This window comes from Hypomesus nipponensis, chromosome 1 (assembly GCF_054491055.1).
Source record: "Hypomesus nipponensis isolate SF chromosome 1, ASM5449105v1, whole genome shotgun sequence".
Lineage (NCBI taxonomy): Eukaryota > Metazoa > Chordata > Actinopteri > Osmeriformes > Osmeridae > Hypomesus > Hypomesus nipponensis.
Genome location: NC_140361.1, coordinates 7,916,098 through 7,939,085, shown reverse-complemented (window position 1 = coordinate 7,939,085; position 22,988 = coordinate 7,916,098). Strand labels below are relative to the sequence as shown.

Below are 22,988 nucleotides of genomic sequence, written 5' to 3'. Positions count from 1 at the left end.
ATGGTGAGGAGGGAGGGGGGAGAGAGACTAATGGATAGAGAGAGAGGAGAAGAGAAAAAGAGAACGACTAAGAGGCATAAAGAGAAAAAGAGAGAGGGATAGATAGAGAGAGAGAGAGAGAGAGAGAGAGAGAGAGAGAGAGAGAGAGAGAGAGAGAGAGAGAGGGAGAGGAAAATGAAACGTTATTTCACATAATTTCAGACCTGGACTGTGGCCAGAAACCAGCAAAATGATTGGACGATAGGGATGGGAGGAGTCCAGGACAGACAGGTCTGACTGCCAACTGGCCTGTTAGAACAAGATGACCTCAAATTAATTGCTATTCAACTGTATGCGGCTGTGCAAAGGCCTGTGTGTGTGTGTGTGTGTCCTTCCCTGTGTTCTTGATTCATGTCAAGGTTACCGGCAGCAGGACGCTAATCCCCAATGCTTCACAGACGGCATCAGCCCAGTTACTATAGGCTCCATGGACCCTGACACTGGCGGAGGTGTGTGTTTGTGTGTAAGAGAATGTGTGTGTAACTTATATACTGTAAATATAACAGTAGTGATGTTTTTCCTAGCACATAAAGCAAGGGGGATTAGGACAAAAGAAGACTAAACACACACACACACATTACGTCAGGATCCAGAGGGAATAGGAACCGGCTATAATTTATTTTGTTGAAATACAGTAAAATAAATATGTCGCTCCTAGTCTAGAGCAATGACTTAAATAAAATGTATCAACATGGTGTACATTCTCCCTGAGCTACCCAGGAGATGTTCTTAGGACTGATACAGATGCCCAGAATAGGAGAGTAGCTTTCATTTGTAGCTGCAATGCATCATGGGACAGGGGGGATCACTGACTTAGCGGAGGGGCTGTCCTTGTCACAGCTCTAGGTCTCTGTCCTCTGGTCGTTTGTTTTCTTGAAGAAGAGACAGAATAAAACAAGTGCTTAAACAGCTCCCTGCAGACTCTTTATTTGAAAAGCGCACATTTCTTTGAGGCTTTGATGCACTAATTAAAAAGGTGCTTTTTACTTTCTCATCTGGGGGGTGAGAGACTGAGAGGGTAGGAAGTGAGACAGAAAGAAAGAAAGAAAGAAAGAAAGAAAGAAAGAAAGAAAAAAATGAGGGAGGAGAACATTGGCTAACCACTTTGGCTTGAATAATAAAATAATTATATACTGTATATATATATATATATATATATATATATATATATATATATATATATATATATATATATATATATATATATACACAATTCATAAAAACAACTTATTTCCGCTTTGGTTGGTGAGAGCTCCTGGGGGGGGCTTGTGTTTGGCCTGCACGGCCATGGGGAGTGAGGGATGAGGGAGGGATGAGGAGGAAGACGAGATAGAGGGATGAAAGAGCAAAGAGAGCCTCTAGGGGAGTCGACGATTTGAACAGAATTAACTGGCGAGAAATGAAATATTGAATACATTTTGGAGTAATATTATTCTGTATGTAATTGAAGAATAGACTAGATAAACAGGAAGGGCTATACAGTCCAAACGTAACAGAATAAACCCTAGTGGCTTAATAGTGTGAAAGAGCTGAATGCAGGATGGAATCCTTGTGGTACTAGGACGAGAGAGAGAGAGAGAGAGAGAGAGAGAGAGAGAGAGAGAGAGAGAGAGAGAGAGAGAGAGAGAGAGAGCGAGAGAGAGAGAGAGAGAGAGAGAGAGACAGACAGACAGACAGAAAGAGAGAGGGAGAGACAGAGAGACAGAGAGAAAGAGACAGAGAGAAAGAAACAGAGAGAGAGAGAAAGAGAGAGCGCGAGAGAGAGAGAGAGAGAGAGAGAGAGGGGGGGGGGATAGAGAGAGAGAGAGAGAGAGAGAGAGAGAGAGAGAGAGAGAGAGAGAGAGAGAGAGAGAGAGAGAGAGAGAATGGAAATAAAGGGGAGGGAGTGAGCCCCAAAGCCCCATAGATGTTTTCCATCCCTTTCCAACTGCGAATATTCATCACTGTCAGACTGGCTTGGAAGCTACATGGGTCCACACGCACGCACAAACACACACACACACACACACTCACACACACAGGCAGTGCCTGAATAGCAGCACTTTTTCCCAGAGATCATCTTTAAAGAACTTGAAAGCAGTAGGAAAAGGCCTTTAGCATGCAGCTTCTAAGTTAAGAAGTTTTATGATTTAGGGGGATGGGGTGTACATTGTACTGGTGTTCTGTCTGTGTGTGTGGGTGTGTGTGTGTGTATGTGTGCATGTCAGTGTTGTAACCAAGCCAGTAAGACAATAATGTTTGTGTGTGTGTGTGTGTGTGTGTGTTTGGGTGGTATTGGCATTGATGTCCCACTTACATCACTTGGAAAATAAACAGAGGCACATACAAATGCAAACACACACACACACATTACCACGCACACACATTACCACGCACACAGTTTGTGGTTCCTTCATTACATTTACTGCTGATAGGTTAAAAGGACGACCATTCACACGTCTCTCACACACACACAAACACACTCCAGTTGATTCCCCTTGTAATCATTTGTCACAGCAGAGCTATAGGGCCTGACATTTATAAGCATCATAACGTGCCACTGAGAAGCACTTCCATATCTAGAGAGGAGAGATGTCGGAGAGCATCTCTCTCTGAGCTCTCCAGGGAGACACACCGACAGTGTAATGATGCAGCACGCAAACACACACACATACACACAAACATTAATACTATCATACAACATACACAGATACAAGCTCACACACTCCTTTTAACCTACACACACATTAAAACCATTATACACAAAATGAGACCATTTTATCACAAATGCAAGCACAAACACACTAGATAAACAAACCCCTCACACACACGTACACACAACCACCCACCCACCTAGTCCTTCCACAGAACAGGTTATTGGCTCGGTTAGAGCAACAGGCCATTTCATTACGTTCTATCAGTCTTCTCCTCTGCCTCCCGAAATCTGCAATCCCCGCATGGCCGTCTAACGGGAACCCCAAGGTGGCCGGCTGACTGATCTGAGCGGCGCGGCGCGCATATTGGGAACCAGGTGCAAACGACGTGAGGCAGTGGGCGCGTCATACCAGTGAAGTACTTAGAGGAGGACAAGAGAATGGAAGATCTGGAAATGTGTTTGTGTGTGTGTGTGTGAAGGAACTGGGAGTGTGTCTGGGAGTGTGTGCGTGTAACTTACACTCTGCCCCAACCAACCAATTATAGCCAAGGACTGGACCACTGCAGATGGACCAGAATACATTTATTTGACCAAGGGCATGGAATACTTTTCAACTTGGGGGATAACCAATCAGAGCAGCTACAGAAAGCCATGTGACTCAAGGGGTCAACACAGAGCAAGCCTGTCGGGTGACGTCAGTCACCCAGAGGCCCAAGCAGGAGAGGTCAGAGGGCATGAGGGTGTGTGTCAGCCACTCACTAATGAACAGTGGTCTTAGGTATTTTGCTGAAATAACGAGGAGACAAGTTGCAAACATGTGTGGATGTGCTTGGGTGGGTGTGTGTAAGGAGTGGGAAGGTTGACTTTGTTCTTATTACAGAGTTAGCTTGTAGCCACTGTCCTTCAGCTCTGGATAATTACCTCTGAGATCAAACTGACCCTGGGCCATACAAACACACACATACACACACACATACACACAGGCCTAATTCTGATGAACAGGGACTTTGTCGCTGGCACCTCACAAAATGCAATGCCACTGGCATGAATACACACACACACATACACACACACACACACACACACACACACACACACACACACACACACACACACACACAAGGTTGTGCCCACTTAACATCTCAAACCTCTGAGTCATCCTCTAATAACACATTATTTCAGACAGCAATACACACACACACACACACACTCCAGACAGGCTGCCTGCTTTGCCAGCTCCAGCTATGGCCTCACCTTCAGTGTCACGGATAATTGTACTGAGGCCGTGTAGTTTCTGTCATGCTGCCAACACGCTATCATCCTCTCTCACTCACCGTGCAGTGAAACAACACACAATTCATCTAGCACTGGTCGGGTGCATGAGCATGTTTGTGCATTATTGGCACTGTATGTCCATCCTGTTTTGTCCTGTCAGTGTGTGTGCCCCACCTGTGACACCCTGCTCTGCATGAACTGAAGTCTATCTGTCTCTCGTCGCTCCTCCTCTTTACCCCGGTAGCCACAGCTTCTATATGCATTCTTCCGGCATTGCATGGGATCGTGTCCTAACAAACAGGGGGGGCGTGCAGACACACAGGGTTCTGGGGGGAAAAGGGGTTTCGCACACGCCGTCCCACGGCATCACCTGAGCAGCCCTGAGTAATCAGGTTTCCACCAGGCCATGTGTTGATTAAATAGAAACCCGGTGACTAAGAGCACCGGAGGCCATTTTGGCTCTAGGCTTTTTGGTTGTACTCGAGAGGCAACGCCTGAGGGGCCTGAGGGCAATGGCCAGATGTTCTGATCCACTGACTCAATGTGTCTGTCCGCTATGTGTGCAGTTACCGGACACAGTCTGATTCTCTACCTCTCTCTGTGAGAAGAGGAGAGATGAGAAGGGTTTATATGAATTGGATTACCAGTTCAACATGTTTGAAAACGTGTTCAAAAAGTTTTGATGGTTTTGCCCACTCACTCAGTGTTTCTCTCTCCAGTCCTGGTTCATATGAATACTAATATTGTATTTACAATATTGAGTGCATCTGGGGCAGCCAGCCAATGACCAAAGGTGAAGGATAATCTGGATTCAGCGGCAATTGAAGTCAGAGCTTCTGCACTGGGCGGATAAAACAGGAGGTCCCTCCCAATTCAAACAAGCTCTTCCTCCTACCTCTCTTTCTAGAACACTCAAACTTACAAAGAACAGTTGTTTTTTCCTACCAGCCTGGCAGTCTGTCTTTCTGACTGTTTTTAAGAGAAACTAATATGAGGACATGGCCTTTGAAAAGGCTTGTATGACTCGCAATCACTGAAGCTCAAAATGACCCATTAGCTTGTCTGTCTGTTTTAGTTGTTTTACAAATCTATTCATCCATGTCTACCTGTGTATCTCTTCATCTGCAAACCTGTCAGGCAGACAAGATATAATCTACTGTTCTTTCAATTTGACGTTGATTCACTCGGCCTTCCAGCCTGTTTGACTACATCAAGATATGAAATTATTTTATGCTGTCATTGAATGATCGTGTGAGTGTACTACATGTGGGTGTTAGCTAGGGACACAGAGAAGGGCAGTGTGTATGTGTGTGTGTTGGTATGTGAATTTGTGAGAGGGTGTGTGCATAAATGTACATTTGTGAGTGTGTGTGTGTGTGTGTGTACCTGGCCTATTTTTTTGCATTTAATACACGTCGCTGGCCATTCTGGCTGCTTGCAGGAAAAACCCATTTGCACACTGTCTTTGAAGCCTCCTCTTTTAGAAGGAATACCTGTAGAATGCCAAAGCAGACCAGGCCACATCAGGACAGACGAGGAGAAACTGACAGAGACAGACAGACAGATTAGCTAGAGCATGTCCCCATTTTAAGAATGGAGAAATCTACAAGAAAGAAACAAAACACTAATTCCTCTGGAAGTCCTTTTCTCCCATTCTGTAGCACCAGAGAGGAGACAGGAGCATACTCCTCAGGTTAGTTGGGCTACATGTATCGGGGTGTTCTTGAAGAAAGAAAAGGTTTGTAATTCATACTACGTTTGAGCAAACCCCACCACTGATGGGATTTTAAACCCACTACACCTACAGTTTGCTTAGCCCGCTAGTGTCGTGTTAGCCCACGCTAAACTACAAAACCACACACGACTATCACAACTGTGGACGCCTTTGCAATGACATGCTAACTGTGGCACACCACTGGTCTTTAACATACCATGTTACTGCCTCCACACTAGCATGCCACAAACTGCCACATTAGCCCTGTTTTGGTTAGCTGCCTTCTAACACACTATCTAGCTGCACTAATTTTAACCTCACGTGTGACGTTTCTTGTTAGCATCCACATGAGCTTTTTAAGATTAGCATCCAGCTAACACACACTAAAATTCACACACGTAAACCTGCACTTAACAGCTACATAATAGTAATCATGTTAGCATGCACTAACAAGGTGTGTAACAGCTTTCATGTTAGCTTGGACTAACTATCCGTATCTATATTACTGATGGGGCTGCTTTGATCCTCCTACAGGAATTAGCCATGCTTTTCCAGCCACAGATGACAGGAACTGGGGATGTTTATTGGCCTCACAGACTCACATCTCCCCACTGTATTGAAGGGATGGCCAGTATTCGGTATTCACAGCAAGAAAATGCCACTCCTTACCAACAAGTCACAAGGTTACTACATACATGTATGGCCTTTATCCTTGTCATGGGAGTTTTCATTAACTGGTTTCACTGACAAAACAATCAATAATATTATTTTTTGACTGACAAAGCAGTTTATTTCTTCCTGGTCTTCCAAATTTGAGAAGACCCAACTTCAGGGGAAAACCTAGCTGGTTTCCAGAGATCTGATGACACTGTGAGGAAGACAGGACATGACCTCGCTGGTGAAACTCACCATCCTCTTTTCTCTTGACCTGTTCAGAGTGGGCTTTGGGTCCTGGTTCGACATGTTTAGTGGGCCTTGCCTCGGGTTCTGTGGAACAAAAAGAACCGTCAGAAGAAGAAGCTACTCTTTTTGTGACAGGCAATGTCATATCTACAACATGGTGTTGCTACTTGAAATGCAAACAGGATACAAACAAACCACAACAAATGTGACATGCAACATATGCAAATAGCCACACAGTCAAAGCCAGGAACATCCATCTTCCAACTCTCAGAAAGTATATATTTGCACCAAAGCCAAAAAAGGAATTACGCAAACTGAGTAGTCCAATGCCTTAAAAGGAAAAAATGTGGCAGTACACAAACACATTAATCCATCTATTCATACAAACAAAAATGGACAAATCCATCACACTTAAGCGTGCACACACGCACGTGCTTTCTCTGTCACTTTCTCTCTCTCTCTCTCTCTCTGTCTCTGTCTCTCTCTCTCTCTCTCTCTCTCTCTCTCTCTCTCTCTCTCAATCTCTCTCTCTCTCTCTCTCTCTCTCTCTCTCTCTCTCTCTCTATCTCTTTCTCTGTCTCTCTCACACACACACATACGCACACCAATCATTCAAACCCAAGCTGGGACCAGTGAGGCAGTTCCAGTGCCTCGGGGATAAGTAGGAGCGGAGCAGCCAAATAGAAAAGTACACCAAGTTTTTTTTTTCTCCATTCCCTGGCGCAGTTAGGTGCTGGCTTTAACACCCTCTGATGATTTAATCTGCTAATTCATCCTGCTCCTTTATTTATTAGGTCGGCATTTTTTTACGAGATGACAGAACCCTGTTTTTCTTTATTCTTTCCATTATTTCCGATGGACCGACCAAAACCACCTAAGATTTATGAGCGATGGATGAGAGGGAAGGAACTGATGGAGAGAAGAGGAGAAAGAGAAGAGGGTGGCATGGGGTTTACAGCCCAGTCCTCTATTTTAATGCACCCTTCTAGTCCATTCTGTCCTTTCTATTCTGCTTCCTAACCCACCCAATCATTTCCCTTCTTCCGCAGGCCCCTCTTTCTTTTTTCTCATTACTGAATGTCTTTCTTTTCTGCAAGTTATCGTTTTCTTAAGTCGTTTTTCTTCTTTCTTTTACGTCTCCTCACACCACTTTCTTCTGCTCTTTCTTCTGCCCTCCCTCTCTTTTCCTGTCACTGTAACCGCGCCTGTCACTCAGAGAACATGGCGTCAGACCCTGAGCTGTCAACAACCTGGGTGAAGAACAAATTAGTTAGCATGATTTCATTCGTCTTGACTTTTTGCATTTCCTGTCTTACGATAGGCCGGGCCGGACAGAGGGGAAAAACAATCGGAGGGAGAATGTATTTGTTCTCTCCACCAATCCCAATCTACACATCCCCTAGTAGACCACGGTGATGTTATCTACCCTCATTTGATCTACTGTCTTGGATGGACACACCTATAACAGTCAGAGCAGCACAGACTTGTAAAAAACATTGATCTGCAGCTTCATTTTGGTTTGAGGCTTGCACTTGCTGTTGTGTTCTCCCTTTGCAAATTGATAGTACTGCGCTGTAGAAATCAATACTGTCAGAAGCTGTGCTCCCTCCTTCCCTCCCTCCTGCCCTCTCCCTGGCTCTAACTACTCTCCCTCCATCCCTACACCCCCGTCCTCATCCCTCTCTGTTTAATAGGGAATTATGGTGATTAAACACGATCGGAAAGCGTGAGTAAGCATGAATGTAAAGGGATAATGCCCTTAGTGTGTTTGTGAGTGTGCGCCTGCAGGCTGCACATAGCTGATTAGGGTGTGCGTGCCAGTGAAGGAGTGGCGTCTCCTTGCGTTGTTTTTACGCCTCTATTTACCGTGTGTCTATTCCAAAATGTGTGTGCCTGTGGTCCATTTGTGTGTTTGTGTGTATGTGTGTGTGCATGATACATAGCTCGTCCTTCTTGAAGCGTCCCGATAAGCGTAGAGGCCGGGGTCATTGGGAGCGGATCCACAGTGTTTTGTTACGATGTGGCCCAGCAACTCATTAAAAATTGGGTAAACGCCACATCAGGAGCGCCTTGAGAGCGCGTCACAAACCGCCGCACATTCAAATCAAATGAGATATTTGTTCTAGGGCGCGGACCGCTTCGCTGTGATGAGGCAGCAGTGGCCAGCTATCGCACCTGGTTGTTTGCCACATTTTTTTTAACCCACGCCTGCTTCCATCTGATATATACTGTTGGCTCTATGTGTCTGTGTATTGGATAGGAGAGAGAGAGAGAGAGAGAGAGAGAGAGAGAGAGAGAGAGAGAGAGAGAGAGAGAGAGAGAGAGAGAGAGAGAGAGAGAGAGAGAGAGAGAGAGAGAGAGAGAGAGAGAGAGAGAGAGAGGGGAGGGAGGGGACTGACAAGAAAACAGAGAGTAGAAGAAGATTTATAGCGGAGTATATGTGTCTAACTGGTTGGTTGTGTGATTATTGAACTCCACTGAAGGTACCATGTCAGATAGACAATAAGCAACTCTCTAAAGACACCTGAGCTATGATGCTGTAGAAAGCCCAGTTAAATCTAGCAACCCATTCCAGTCTGGCAACCCTCCATAGGTCCATATCAGTAGGGTGCATCAGGGATCCTGTCTCTCAATCCATACTGGTGACTATAGCAACCAATGATTCAGTCTGCACTGTGATCGAGCCTGAGAGGCTATCACATGCATGCACACACACGCGCGTGCACACACACACACGCAGAAACTTCTGCCAAACTTTTACATTAATTGGGTTTGTTTGCGCTGCCAAGGGCAGACAAACACACACACACACACACTAAAGTACGTAATTGTAATAGGACAGCAGCTTTAACACTGTGAGATATCTGTTCAAAGAAAGAGTTTTACTCTTCACCTCTCTCCTCTGCTCCTCTCTCCTCTCCATCTCTCTCCTCTCCACCTCTCTCCTCTCGACCTCTCTCCTCTCCACCTCTCCCCTCTGCTCCCCTCTGAGTTGCTTCAACTAACCCCTGCTGACTGAATACAGCCTGCTGACTGAACACAGCCTGCTGACAGAACACAGCCTGCTGACAGAACACAGCCTGCTGACAGAACACAGCCTGCTGACTGAACACAGCCTGCTGACTGAACACAGCCTGCTGACAGAACACAGCCTGCTGACAGAACACAGCCTGCTGACTGAACACAGCCTGCTGACAGAACACAGCCTGCTGACTGAACACAGCCTGCTGACTGAACACAGCCTGCTGACTCATCCAGTCATGCCTCTCATACTCCAACCTAGAGCCTGTCTCTGTAAGCCAGACAGAGGGATGCAGGGGTGGAGTGGTGGAGGAGAGGTAGGATGGAAGGATGGGGCACAGCCACACTAGACGACTGGCATTTAAGTAGTCCAGTAAGAATAGAAGAGAGGGCTTTATTCCATGAATGTAGGTATTTTAGAAATATTTTCATGGTGTATGTTTGTGTGCCTGTGCATGTTTTTGGAAAGATTACTGTTCAGTCTTACCAATACAGTAGGTCTGTATATAATGTGTGTGTGTGAGTCAAAGTGTGCGTGTGCATGTGCGTTTTTATCCTCCTGTGTATGCTAGCTCCTTTGTGTGTGTGAATATTTGAGTATGTGTTTGGATATCTCCTCTATGTGTAACAGCCCTTACAGTATGTGCGTGTCATTCTGTGTGTGAGTGTGTGTGTGTGTGTGTCAGAGAAGAGTGTGTCATTCTCTGTACTGTATGTGTGAGCGTGTGTGTGTGTGTGTGTGCGGTCCTCTGTGCACAACACCCATGCCAGTTGGAGGCTATATCGCAGGCCGGACTGTGGGAGATAAGGAGGGCTGCCATTTGTAATCCAGCCTTTGATTCCCTTCAGCAGATAATGCATTACAAATCACACATCCACAAATCTGAGAGACATGCCCATATACACAGGGCCCGGGACAAAATTACAGCCCCATTCGTCTTCAGAATACTGATTCCAACGTTTGGCTTCGGATACAACACAGTTTGCCAAGGACTGTCTTCCTTTTTTTCCTCTCTCTCTTTATTTGTACTTAAGCTTGGAGGATGTTACCGGGTGTCTCAACCAGCTATTAGAAATGGAACAGGGCAAAAAATAAGTAGGAAGAAGAAAAGAAAGTCAGGGACAAATAAATCAATGGGCATTTGACTCAGGGACAGGGCAGAACAGACTTGGAGGAAATGGAGCGTTTTATCATTAGCCAGACACTCTGATCCAATCAGGACCTTCGGATTTGGCGGTCAAGGAGACGGCGGCTGGGCAGAGCTCGACAGCTGACTGAATGCAGAGAAGGTTGCAGTTATATGTGTGTGTCGCTACCTTGTGTATGCAATCATGATGGTGTTTGACTGTGTGTGCGTTTGCAAGTGCACGCGCGTGCTTGAGAGCGGGTGTATGTTTTTCTCCATCCTGTAAATGGGAAACGTTCAAGTAAATGTCAGGACATGGTTGACATTTTAATGGCTACAAGGCAGCCTTTGAAATTGCACATTTCTGCAGTCAGTCAGATCTCAGGGAAATGTGTGGGTGTATGTGTGTGTGTGTGTGTGTGTGTGTGGGTGTGCTGATGAGAAAAGCTTAATGAATATTGTAAAAGGACAATATCAATCTGTCACTAAGACACACAACTGTCTTCACAATTAGCACTCCGAGCTAGCTCATAATATAATATATATAGAGAGACAGGTAGACACACACACACACTTTAAAACCAGGTTAACAACAAACAGATATGTATGGATATATAATGGTAGCACAGAACTCACCGAGTGACATTCAGGATCTGACCTGGGGTCCCTTAGTAGCAATTTTTCTCATTTATCTGCCAGTCTGACAGCTTTAGGATCTGACCTGAGAACAGCCTGCAGTATCACAAGCTGCTAAGACCTTTACGATCTGCTTTTTAAGTCATAAAGTCAGCCTTTAGGGTTTTCTCTCTGTCCCAGAGCCTGAACACCACCTTTTCCACAGGGCAACAAGTGATGTTCTGTCACTGTAGCTGGGGGGGAGACAGCAGTACAACCCCCCTCTGAGCTAGCTGTCAGCTTATCAGGCCCAGCTCAAACATACACACACCGACAAACTGTTTTTCAAACATTACAAACCCCTCTACCTATTAACCCCCTCTACCTCTCCTCTCTCTCCTCCTTTTCTTCTGCCTCCCTCACTCCAAGGGGTTCCATCTTTGGGGTGTAATTATGTTTTCTGGGTAATTTGGCTAAATGGTGGGAGCCATGTCTGTTTCATCCATCAGGGCTATGTAGTGTGTGCAACCTCGCAGACATATGCTGTATAACTCATTGTCACACACACACACACAAAGGTTGTAGCTGACATAAAAACACAATAGCACACACATACACACAGTATACGTCATTAAACATCAGATGCTGAAGTCAAAGGGTCTAACCAGCCGTGGTCGCCGGGGGTAACCAGGGCTAATGGCTAAACAAACTGATGGGGCAATGAGCCATTACTATGGCAACGCAATGAGATGGGACAACACTGTCAAGAAACACACACACATACACAGCTTGATCTACTTGATACAGTTAAAAACATGTCATGCAGTGTTTGTTAAACCATTCTAGGTATCAGTGGGTTAAGCAGTACCCTCCAACTCTAAGAGCTGAGACCTGGTGCCTGGGATTGAGCAGATTTTAAAACCACCAATGGGATTCCTGCCATGACACACACACAGCCACAGATGCACAGACACACACACAGAGACACACACACAGTCAGTACACAAACACCCACACACTCGCCCACACGCACACATACAGCACAACAAAACACAGCTCCCTCTGCAGCACCTTTGAAAAGGCAGTGCAGCTGGTGGAATCACGCTGATGTCATTTCCTCATCAGTCTTCCATTGACAGCGCAATCACACGCTCTCTCTCACTCACTCACACACACACACACACACACACACACACACACACACACACACACACACACAGACACACAATAACAGGATTTCTGGAAGTGAACACCCCTGACAGCCCCTGGGAAGGGTGCAGGGAGACCCTGTGTGACAGAGACAAAGTGAGTAGACATCAGTAGACATCTGTTTCTGGGCCTCCGACATAATAAAAGTGAAACCAATAACATCTTCATTTTCTTGCCTAACGAAGAAACTCATCACTTTCTATTATGCAAGCTGGTGTTTCATTGTATCTTTGTGTTTGTCATCATGAGTGCACACACACACACACACACACACAGACACACCCAGGCCCAGCAGTAGTCCGGGAGCGATGGCGAAGCTCCTGGGCTCAGAGGCAGTCCTGCTGTCGGTCCTGGCTTGGTCTCCTTCTTTGGGAACCCGGCTCGGAACTACAGAACCGTACAAGCACAGAACCAGAGCCATAAGCGGCTCAAGGCAGCAACGAACCAGCCAGCCTTAACATGGTGCCAGATGCCTTCCTGTGTGTGTATGTGTGTTTGTGTGGGGAGGTGGTGGGGGGGGTGTTGGCCTACATTTTAGTATTGTTCTCATCTTGTAGTCTGGAACTCACGTAATTGTAAGGGGCCGCACCTTAGGAGTATAGTTATAGTACAGTACAGTATAACCATCCACAGGAGGTAGTCATCGGACTGTTCGTTATCGTACAGTAGGTTGGTTAGGGCAGTGCACATGCATGGACGCACACACCCACGCTTGTTCTTCACTTGACTGAGGAAGCCTGATCTGCTGTGGCAGGATCCGCATCACCTGTGAGTACCTGCTTCCACCTGTCCAGCGAGCGTCACATACCAGAGCCAAAGAAAGGACCAAGAAAATGAAACGAATCCCAGGAAAACAGACCACCTTGAACACAACAACACGTCTCTTGGCCATATTTGAACAAGAGATAAAAGGACCAATCAGAAGCCAGATGCGCAAACCCACAGACTGACACGCACTTCTCTCTCTTTAGGGGGCTGAGGTACCAGGTGCCCGTTCCACACGAGCCTCAGAGATTCCCATCAGGCATCATCCTCTCTAGCGCTCGATAAAGAAACAACCATCCATCACTTTGCATCGCCATTTCCTGTCTGCTGCCTCAACAGGCCCTCTATGCCAACAGATATGAGCCGGTGTTGATATCGGAAGATGTGTGTATGAGTGTCTGTATGTGTGTGTGTGTGTGTGTGTGTGTGTGTATGTGGGCGGCTAACTTTAAGGGTATTTGCACTTACATATCCAGCATGTTTTATTCATAGCTATACATATACAGTGCTCCAAGAGTACTGCATCGCTATATACTGGCTCTGGTCAACAGTTGTAAAAGCCTCCAATCATGTCCTCCAGATTCACTGAGATGGTGAGGTGTGTTAATAAAATGTAGTTCTATATGTGGGAGTACTCTTGTAATGATTACCCCTGGTGCAGCTGAAGACTAGGGATGAATGCTTAGGATGGGGGAAGGAGAGAGGGATTGGCTGGCCGAGTTTCCTCTTACAGCGAATTGGTCTAAGGGGCCCGTGGAGGGTGTATACCAAATAATAGGCATGAGGGAATGCCGGCATGAAATAACAACCAAAATTCAGTTCATTCAAATACCCCACGCAAAGTTGATCAATAAAATTGCACTCGCTTTAATACTCCTCTGGTGTGCATTTGTCTGTGTGTCACTATCTGTGTGTGTGGGATGCTGACAAAAGAATATTATATTATCAATATATCCATTTCTCCCAGATGGGTTTTCATAATTCAACATTCATCTGAGAAAATCTAAAGAAATCAACAGAATGGCAAGAAAGGGATGAGAGTTAAGACAAAAAAAAGGAGTGTAAAAAGGCCGTTGGAGAAGTGAGAGTGAGAGAGGGGAAGGAGGGTGGGTTTGGAGGGTGGGTTTGGAGGGTGGGTGGATGGGTGGGTAAGGTGGGTGATAGAAAAAAAAAAACGTATGTACATATTACAACAAAGACGTGTCGCTTTGCCAAACTGCCAGCATGGTCGATATTGGAAATAAATGTTTGTCTGCTTGCTGAGACAGCGTTCTGAGTAAACAACAAAAGAGGCAAAGGGGGGGAGGGGACTAGCGATGGGGGAACTAATTAAATCAGTCCACAAAAAACAAACACAACAATGACAAACACGCCCATGCTATTGTAAAAACAAGACCATCCCCGTTAGGGTGACAGCTGGCCTAGATTCCCAGAACAGGACAGAACAGAACAAAGACTGTGGGTTGAGGCTCATGGGATTGTGGAAACAGAGGGACTTGGACTCGGTCTCTACCTGGAGATGTGTGTTGACATGGTGATGGAGATGACATGAAACACAGAAGAGCTGGAGAACCCTTCCCCTCTGGGGCTCTGTTCAGACAGAGGAGACACACCAGGACGCTTGACAAGGAGGAGGACAGTAGGGAGGCGGAGATTTGGATTGATTTAGCTGGCCTGGCAGAATGAAACCACTGGGCAGGAAACCTGATCATCCAAACCCACCCACCTGAAGCTATTTTCAGACCAAAGCAAGATCCTAGATGATCCTAGATGGGTATTTTTATACTATTTAACCTAGGTCTGTTGATCTACGTTATTAGATTTTCTCTGCATATAATTTTTAGATGCTTTACCGGATTACATGGACCATTACTTTAAAATACTCTAAACTCAATATTTTACAGTTCTTAACAGACTAGAAAATCTACTGCTATATCTGACCGCACTAACACTGATCACAAATGCTATTGATTTGCTACCAAGACTAAATCTCTCACCAAGCAATATTCAAACAATCAATTGATTGCCTGTGAGACAGCAGATTTTATTGGCTGAAAGATTATGCAGGAAATAGGCCACCCAACCCCTCTAACTGGCTACTAGATGTTAATCAGCATCTTGATTGGCTTCTCATCCACTTCCTTGGCTGTGATTGGTCCCCAGAAATGGTCATTGATTGGTCAGTCATACTGAGATTGGCAAGATGAGACGAAGCTGGAACTCATATTCCTGAGTCCCTGCCCAGAGAAATTGGGAAAGAAAATAATTGGGACTCACTGTTAAACTATGCGTGTGTATGGACATCTTCTTGCCATCTCTAAACTCTCCCCTCTATTGCATACACAATAGTTCTTAACTGGTCCAGTCTCAATTACATGCATACAGCTAACACACACACACACACTATGTTGAATCCTGATCACAGGCTAATTAGCCAATTATAGCCAGCAAGAGCTCAAGTGAACCTCATTGCCTTTTCACATTCTATTACTCTCTCCATTCTCTCCATCTCTCCCTCTCTCTTGTCTCTCCTTCTATGGCCCTTCTATCTCTGGCTTTCAGTCTTATTTCAGCAGCAACTCAAAAGCTTCTCGACTGGCATGACAATAACTTTGTGAAGTGGAACTGGGCTGTGAGAAAGGAAATGGAGCAAACTGTCTACCTTTAGGGTGGAATGGAATATAGCTTCTGTGTGTGTGTGTATTTGTATTAAATTCAGCTTTAGAAGGATATTCACGTTTGTAGCGTGTACTTGTAGTTGAAAGTTCAGTAAGGTGTGGATGAAGTTGAAATGGGCCTAAGACACCTAATCGGTATAAGTAATTTGTATTGTTACCTTAGGGATTACAAATTAACTTATGTAAAGCGGAGCCACTAACAATCAAACACAGACACACACAGGCGTTAGAGAGTGTAGTTTATAAAGGACACACATGAAATAGACTGATACAATTGGCATAGAAATTGTAATTGCACAGTATATTCAGTACAAAGAGAGAGAGAAGGGAGAGATGGAGTGGGAGTACAGCAGCTGTCTTCAACACAGTTTATCAAATGTGAATATCCTTCTAAAGCTGAATGTAACACAAATACACACACAAATACACACACACACTCATACTTACACACACACACCCACCCCAGTTGTGACCTAATAGGGGGAGTTTTGACCCTGGACTAATCATGCCTTGTCTCATTAGCCTCTCTTTATGTCCTGTGGAGATCATTATGGGTGTCCTCTTCCTTCAGGTTTATATTAAGCTTCAGGTCAGACACAAGGGACACTATGATGCACACAGACACACAGAAATGCACATATGCATGCATAAACAGGGACACAAACATGTACTTACACTTATATGCACACAGTCACGCACATACATATACAGTACGAACACACAGATATGCACACATAGCAGTACCAACAGGACTACAGTACCCAGGAGATTCAGGCTGATTATAAAAATGTCACAACTGCATCTCACAGTAACAGAGTATAAGGGTTTGGATGTGTGAAATGTACAAGATAAAACATGTACTAGAGGAGAGCTATCTACTAAAAACAATATTGTCCTAAAACACACACACACGATGAACAGTGATACTTCCATTCCACACAGATACACTAGCTTATCCCACCACTCTCTCTCTCTCTCTCTCTCTCTCTCTCTCTCTCTCTCTCTCTCTCTCTCTCTCTCTCTCTCTCTCTCCTTTTTCATTTCTGTCTCTTTCATAGACACTCTCACACAAGCTGCTGCAGTCCTCATCTCTTTAGCTCTCTCTCTCCCCCCTCTTCACTGTACTCTCATCAAGCTGCATCTTCATCCCATCCCTCTATCTCCCTTGTACTTTTTCTAACTCGTCTGCTCTCAATTCCATCTTCTCTCTCTCTCTTCTTGTTGATATAAATTGCTCCCTCCATACCCGCACCTCTTACTCAACCTCTTGCATCGTTTCCCCTTTCTCATTTGTCTCTCATCTCTCCTTTCACTCTATTCCCAAATTGTTCTATCAAATCGGACTCTCTCTCGGTCTACCTGCTTTTACCGTTCCCCTAAACACATTCCCCCGCCTTCCCTCTCCAGTCATCCTGCTACCACTCCTTGCATCCTCCACCCACTCTACACATCTCTCCCTCACTCTCACTCAGGACTCCCACTCTCCCTTCCCACAACATTCCACCTCTTTTCTCATTTCTGCATCTCTCCCCACCATTCACGCATCTCCCTCCCTTCCAGACCCCCTTCCTCCCTCCCTTCATCCCTATCTCGTCCCACCCTCTCTCTCATGATATTGATTCGTTGGCCCTGCAGCCCAGCCAGTGATCAATAGAGTGAAATGAAGATTCCACAATGTGATTGGGCTATTCTATCTCATGGATCAGAGAGGGGAGAGAGAAAGAGAGAGAGAGAGAGAGAGAGAGAGAGAGGGGGAGAGAGAGAGAGAGATGAATATAGAGAAAGGGGAGGGAGAGGGAGATAGGAGCAAGATAGATTGAACTAAAGGAATGGCGGTAAGAGGATCATTAATGAAACTTAAACAAGTAGGGTTTAATGTGTGGTGGAGAATTACGCACATACACACACACACACACTTCCTAAGAGCGTTCCCTTTAGCAACAATCAGAGAGATCCATAACTCCGTAGCATGTTAGTGTCTGGCAATATTCTCAAAGGACATATTGGATTTGAAGTATTAGATATCATGTGAGTCTGCACACACACACACACACACACACACACACACACACACTGGAAGATGTGTGCAGAGACCGACCTACACACACACACACACACACACACAGGACATACCTTGGGTGAGAGGCTTGGCAGGACCCCAGCTCTTGAAGTAGTCATCCTGAAATACAAAGACAACAGGAGATGAAAAGGTTCAATCAAATCAGGCAGACCTATAGGAAGCACAGTACATGCACCAAGATAGAGAGAGAGACTAGAGAGAGACAGAGAGAGGGGGATAGAGAGAGGGAGTAAAAGAGAGGGAGAGGGAAAAAGAAAGAGAGAGAGATAGCAAGAGAGAGAGAGAGAGAGAGAGAGAGAGAGATAGAGAGAGAGAGAGAGAGAGAGAGAGAGAGAGAGAGAGAGAGGGAGGAAGGAAGGAAGGAAGGAAGGAAGGAAGGAAGGAAGGAAGGAAGGAAGGAAGGAAGGAAGGAAGGAAGGAAGGAAGGAAGGAAGGAAGGAAGGAAGGAAGGAAGGAAGGAAGGAAGGAAGGAATATTTTCAAGGCTGTAAAAAACCCACACACATTGAGTGACAGAAAAAAGACACAGGCTGGAACAAAATGACAGCACCAAAGATCAAGACAGTTGAAGATGATTAGGAAGACACTCCTCTAAGCACAGCCGTACTCTCTCTACTCTAACACCTAGAACCAGCCCATCCATCAATCCATCCAGTCAGACAGGCAGCCATCCATCAGTCTAAACAGTCATCCACTTGTCTATTCATCCAGCAAGCCAAATAGTCAGCCAGTCAGCTGGTCATCCATTCATTCATCCTGCCAGCCTGCCAATTGTCCATCCAGCCATCGAGCCAATCAAAATGTCCAGACAGTGAGTCAGGGAGCAAGGTCAAGACCGTCTGACTATCTATGTGTCTCACACACACAGTACACATCTGCTGGTTAAGATGCAAATACCAGAGAAGATGTCTCTCTTCAGAGGTCTTCTAAACACGCTGCGGCTCACCCTCGTCAACAGTAATTAGCTTCACCAGCAAATGTTTATAGTTAAATGCTCATTAGTTTATTTTGCTGGGAACACAGACATCATCCTCTTACTCTCTCATCTCTCTCTCTCTCTCTATCTCACTTTCTTTGCAAGGCCACCACGACAAGTAATTACGTTAAAACCGGTCGATAATGTAATATCGTTGCGTCTTGTGATTTTTTTTATCGAATTAGCCTTGTAACAGTGAAGCACGTTACGCACCGTAATTGGGAACATAGCAAACAGATGTGGCAGAGAGAGAGAGAAAGCAGAGGGAGAGAGAGATAGAGAGAGAGAGGGACAGAGAGAGAGAGAGAGAGAGAGAGAGAGAGAGAGAGAAAGATAGAGGGGGAAAGAGACATAGATGGGGTGAGAGAGCGAGAGAAAGGTAAAATGAGGTAGAAAGAAATAAAGAATGAAACAGAGAGTGGATGGATACTCTTATCAAATAACCCTCTCTGGGTGTGTTATCAGTATTGTGACTGTGCACACTCAACAGGGTGTGTAGAGCAGACTACAGCATAGCCAGATGGGGACGTGGGGAGGGGGGGTGGGGGGTGGGAGGAACTGCTACCGTTGAAATAACTCAAACCCCAAACCCCCGGTGTAAGAAGTAAAGCATGTCATAAGCTCTCAACTCTCCCAGCTTCTGAGTTCCCTCTTCTCTCAATCTCTTTCTCTTTTTTCATTCTACGTGCTTCTCAATCTATGTCTGTCTATCTTTCATTTCCTCCCTTCTCTTTTCTCTGACAGCTCCCCTTCCCAACCGGCCGCCGCCCCCTCACCGTTTTTCCCTGCATGAGTTTGAAAGAGGCGCTCAGCATGGTCCCCACAGCCAATCACTCCACAGACCAAACAGAGAGCGCGTGGGAGACAGAGAGCATGGGAGAAAGAGAGAGACAGAGAGAGAGAGAGAGAGAGAGAGAGAGAGACAGAGAGAGAGAGAGAGAGAGAGAGAGAGAGAGAGAGAGAGAGAGAGAGAGAGAGAGAGAAAGAGAGAGAGAGAGAGAGATTGAGGGGAACAGAGAAAGAGAGAGGGAAAGAGAGAAAGGTAGAGAGAGAAGGAAAGAGAGAAAGTAGGGAATGCCTTAATTTCCTCTCCTCATCTCGAATGTGATAAGGCTATGTAGGGTGGGGGGGGCAAAGAGAGAAAGAGAGCAAGTGAAAGAAACAGAGCAAAGGACAATTTTTGGAAAGACTGGTAGAAAAAAGACAAGACAGAGAAAAGTGAGAGAGAGAAAAGTGATAGAATAAGAGAAAGAGAGAGGAGGGGTGAGAAAGGAAGAGAGAGATTGGTTAAGCGTGTGGAGGGGCCAAGGGGATGAGGATGATGTTTAGACTTGGCTGGCTGTGGAAGGTCAAGCTTCTGAGCTGCTCTCTCTACGCTCAGAGATTGAGCTTTGGCTGCAAAACACATACACACACACACACACACATGCACACACACCAGCAGCTTGGTAGGGCTGATAGGGGATAACTAGCCCACATTGCTGCCCTTGACACACACGGACAAACACACACACACACACACACACATTTTGGGTTTAGCCCAAACCACAGCAGCAGAACCCCCTGGGCCAGAAAATACATCTCTATCACAATGTACATGACCAGATGGAGCCACAACACACACACACACACCAAGTCTTGTGTGTCAGAACCATGCCTTCCTTTTTATAAACACTGTAAAACTTAATTAGAGAAGAGAGAAAATGGGTAAGGACGAGTAGACAGACAGGTGGACTGACAGAGACACTGAGAGACACACAGAGACACACAGAGACACACAGAGACACAGATACACATACAGAGAGAGAGACGAACGGACTGGCAGACTGACTGGCAGACTGACTGGCAGACTGACTGACTGACTGACTGGCAGACTGACTGACTGGTAGACTGACTGACTGACTGACTGGCAGACTGACTGACTGACTGGCAGACTGACTGACTGACTGACTGACTGGCAGACTGACTGGCAGACTGACTGACTGACTGGCAGACTGACTGACTGGCAGACTGACTGGTGGACTGACTGACTGACTGGCAGACTGACTGACTGACTGACTGACTGGCTGACTGGCAGACTGGCAGACTGGCAGACTGACTGACTGACTGACTGACAGAGACAGATAGACAAACAGACAGAGACTGACAGACAGACAAAGAACAGAAAAGAACAGAGAGAAATACAAATGTAGAGGAATGAGACTAGGCCAAGAAAATGAAACGGAGACCCCACTGTCTCCTGGAGTCTGACCTGTTTCATGAATCAACGGAGTTCAGGTTTGAGCTAATAACTCCATTAGTTTAAACCGAGGTGACGAGAACCAATTACGTACTCCCTCGGGTCTCTCCTCCCTCTCTCTTTCTATCATTCCCCCTCCAGACCCCTTTCCTCTTTTCTCTCTCTCTCTGGCTATGCTGTAGTCTGCTGTACACACCCTGTTGAGTGTGCACAGTTACAATACTGATAACACACCCAGAGAGGGTTATTTGATAAGAGTATCCATCCACTCTCTGTTTCATTCTTTATTTCTTTCTACCTCGTTTTACCTTTCTCTCACTCTCTCACCCCATCTCTGTCACTTTCCCCTCTCTCTCTCTCTCTCTCTCTCTCTCTCTCTTTCTCTCGCTTTCTCTCTCTTTCTTCTGTCCCTATTTCCTCCCTCCAGGAGCTTCCTTGTTAAATCAAGACTTTTCAGGTTCAACTTCATCATGACTGCGACGTTCACTGATGCTCCTGAAACTTTAATAGGACTGGCTGTGGCACACATACTTTGTATGTGTGACACACAACATTGTAAATAATCAATATTTGATGGTCAAATCTGTATCTAATCTAGTGAACACCTCTTTATCTCTCTCTCTCATACACTACAACAGGGCATGCAGGGTGCTGAATTTCAAAATGGAGTCATAAAAGTACAAGAGAAGGGATCGATAACTTACCTCAACTTCCTGCAGATGAGTGCAGAGGAAAGACGAAAGAGAGGGGCAGGAGACAGAGAGAGAGAAAATGAGGGAGGCAATGGAGAGAGGGAGAGAGAGGGAGAGAAAAGGTCATTTATATGTAATGGCATATGTAATGTACATCACATCAGCTCAAGACCTTGCTCAGCTCCTTCTGAATGTTGACCTTTACATACACCTATACATACACATTCATTTAAGGAAACCCGGCCAATCCCAAACATGATTGCACAGCTGAATCTCACACGTACACAAACACACAGAAACACATGCCATGCACAAGCACGCGCACACACACACACATACCATGCACACACACACGTACACACACACGTACAACGCACAGTTCCTGCAGAGTGAGATTATTTGATGTGACTTGTAATTCCACATCACATAGAGACAAGATTACAACCGCTGAATGGAAGGACAGCGGGATAGAGAGAAACATATATATATATATATGTTATATCAGTCAGTTATCCTGTCCTCTCCCTCCCTGTCCTCCCATCTCCCCAGCTAATTTAACCAGTCAAATACACACTTTGGGAGCACATTATCTGCAAAACCCTTTTGCTGTTCTGAGCAGTGCCTGTGCCTTATGCCCCCCCCCCCCCCCTCCCATCTCGCAGGGATCCAACAATCACCAGTACAATCACCGGTCCAGTCCTAATCGGTGGTAGCAGAGTTAAATATTAGTGATAGTTAATGGAAGACTTCCTCCTCCTCTCCAGGCAAAGTTGTCATTCTGCTGAGGCCTCAAGACTGACCTTTCTGTCTCCTGAGGTTTAATGAATGCATGGATCCCCCATTAAATATTTAAGCATGCTCATCGCTCAAACAGGGAGAGGCAATTTAGCCAAACCCATTCCACTACCACGATATCATTCAAGACCCTTCAAAGAGATGGCATAGCAAGATAAAAAAATTATATTTTATTATAATATTCTTTTTTTAATGTGACGCTCTCTCTCTCTTTCTCTCTCTCTCT

The 22,988-nt window shown here is 45.5% G+C and overlaps 1 long non-coding RNA gene across 1 annotated transcript in view; it reads right to left on the bottom strand.

The window, feature by feature from the left end:
• The window catches only part of LOC146302315 (uncharacterized), a 30,052-nt gene extending 11,887 nt beyond the window's left edge, over positions 1 to 18,165 (bottom strand). The window contains exons 1-2 of the long non-coding RNA XR_014756389.1: positions 18,115 to 18,165; positions 6,573 to 6,650 (exon numbers count right to left, since the gene is read on the bottom strand). This is a non-coding gene — a long non-coding RNA (uncharacterized LOC146302315). The remainder of the gene's footprint in view (positions 1 to 6,572; positions 6,651 to 18,114) is intronic.
• Between the last annotated feature and the right edge of the window lie 4,823 nt (positions 18,166 to 22,988).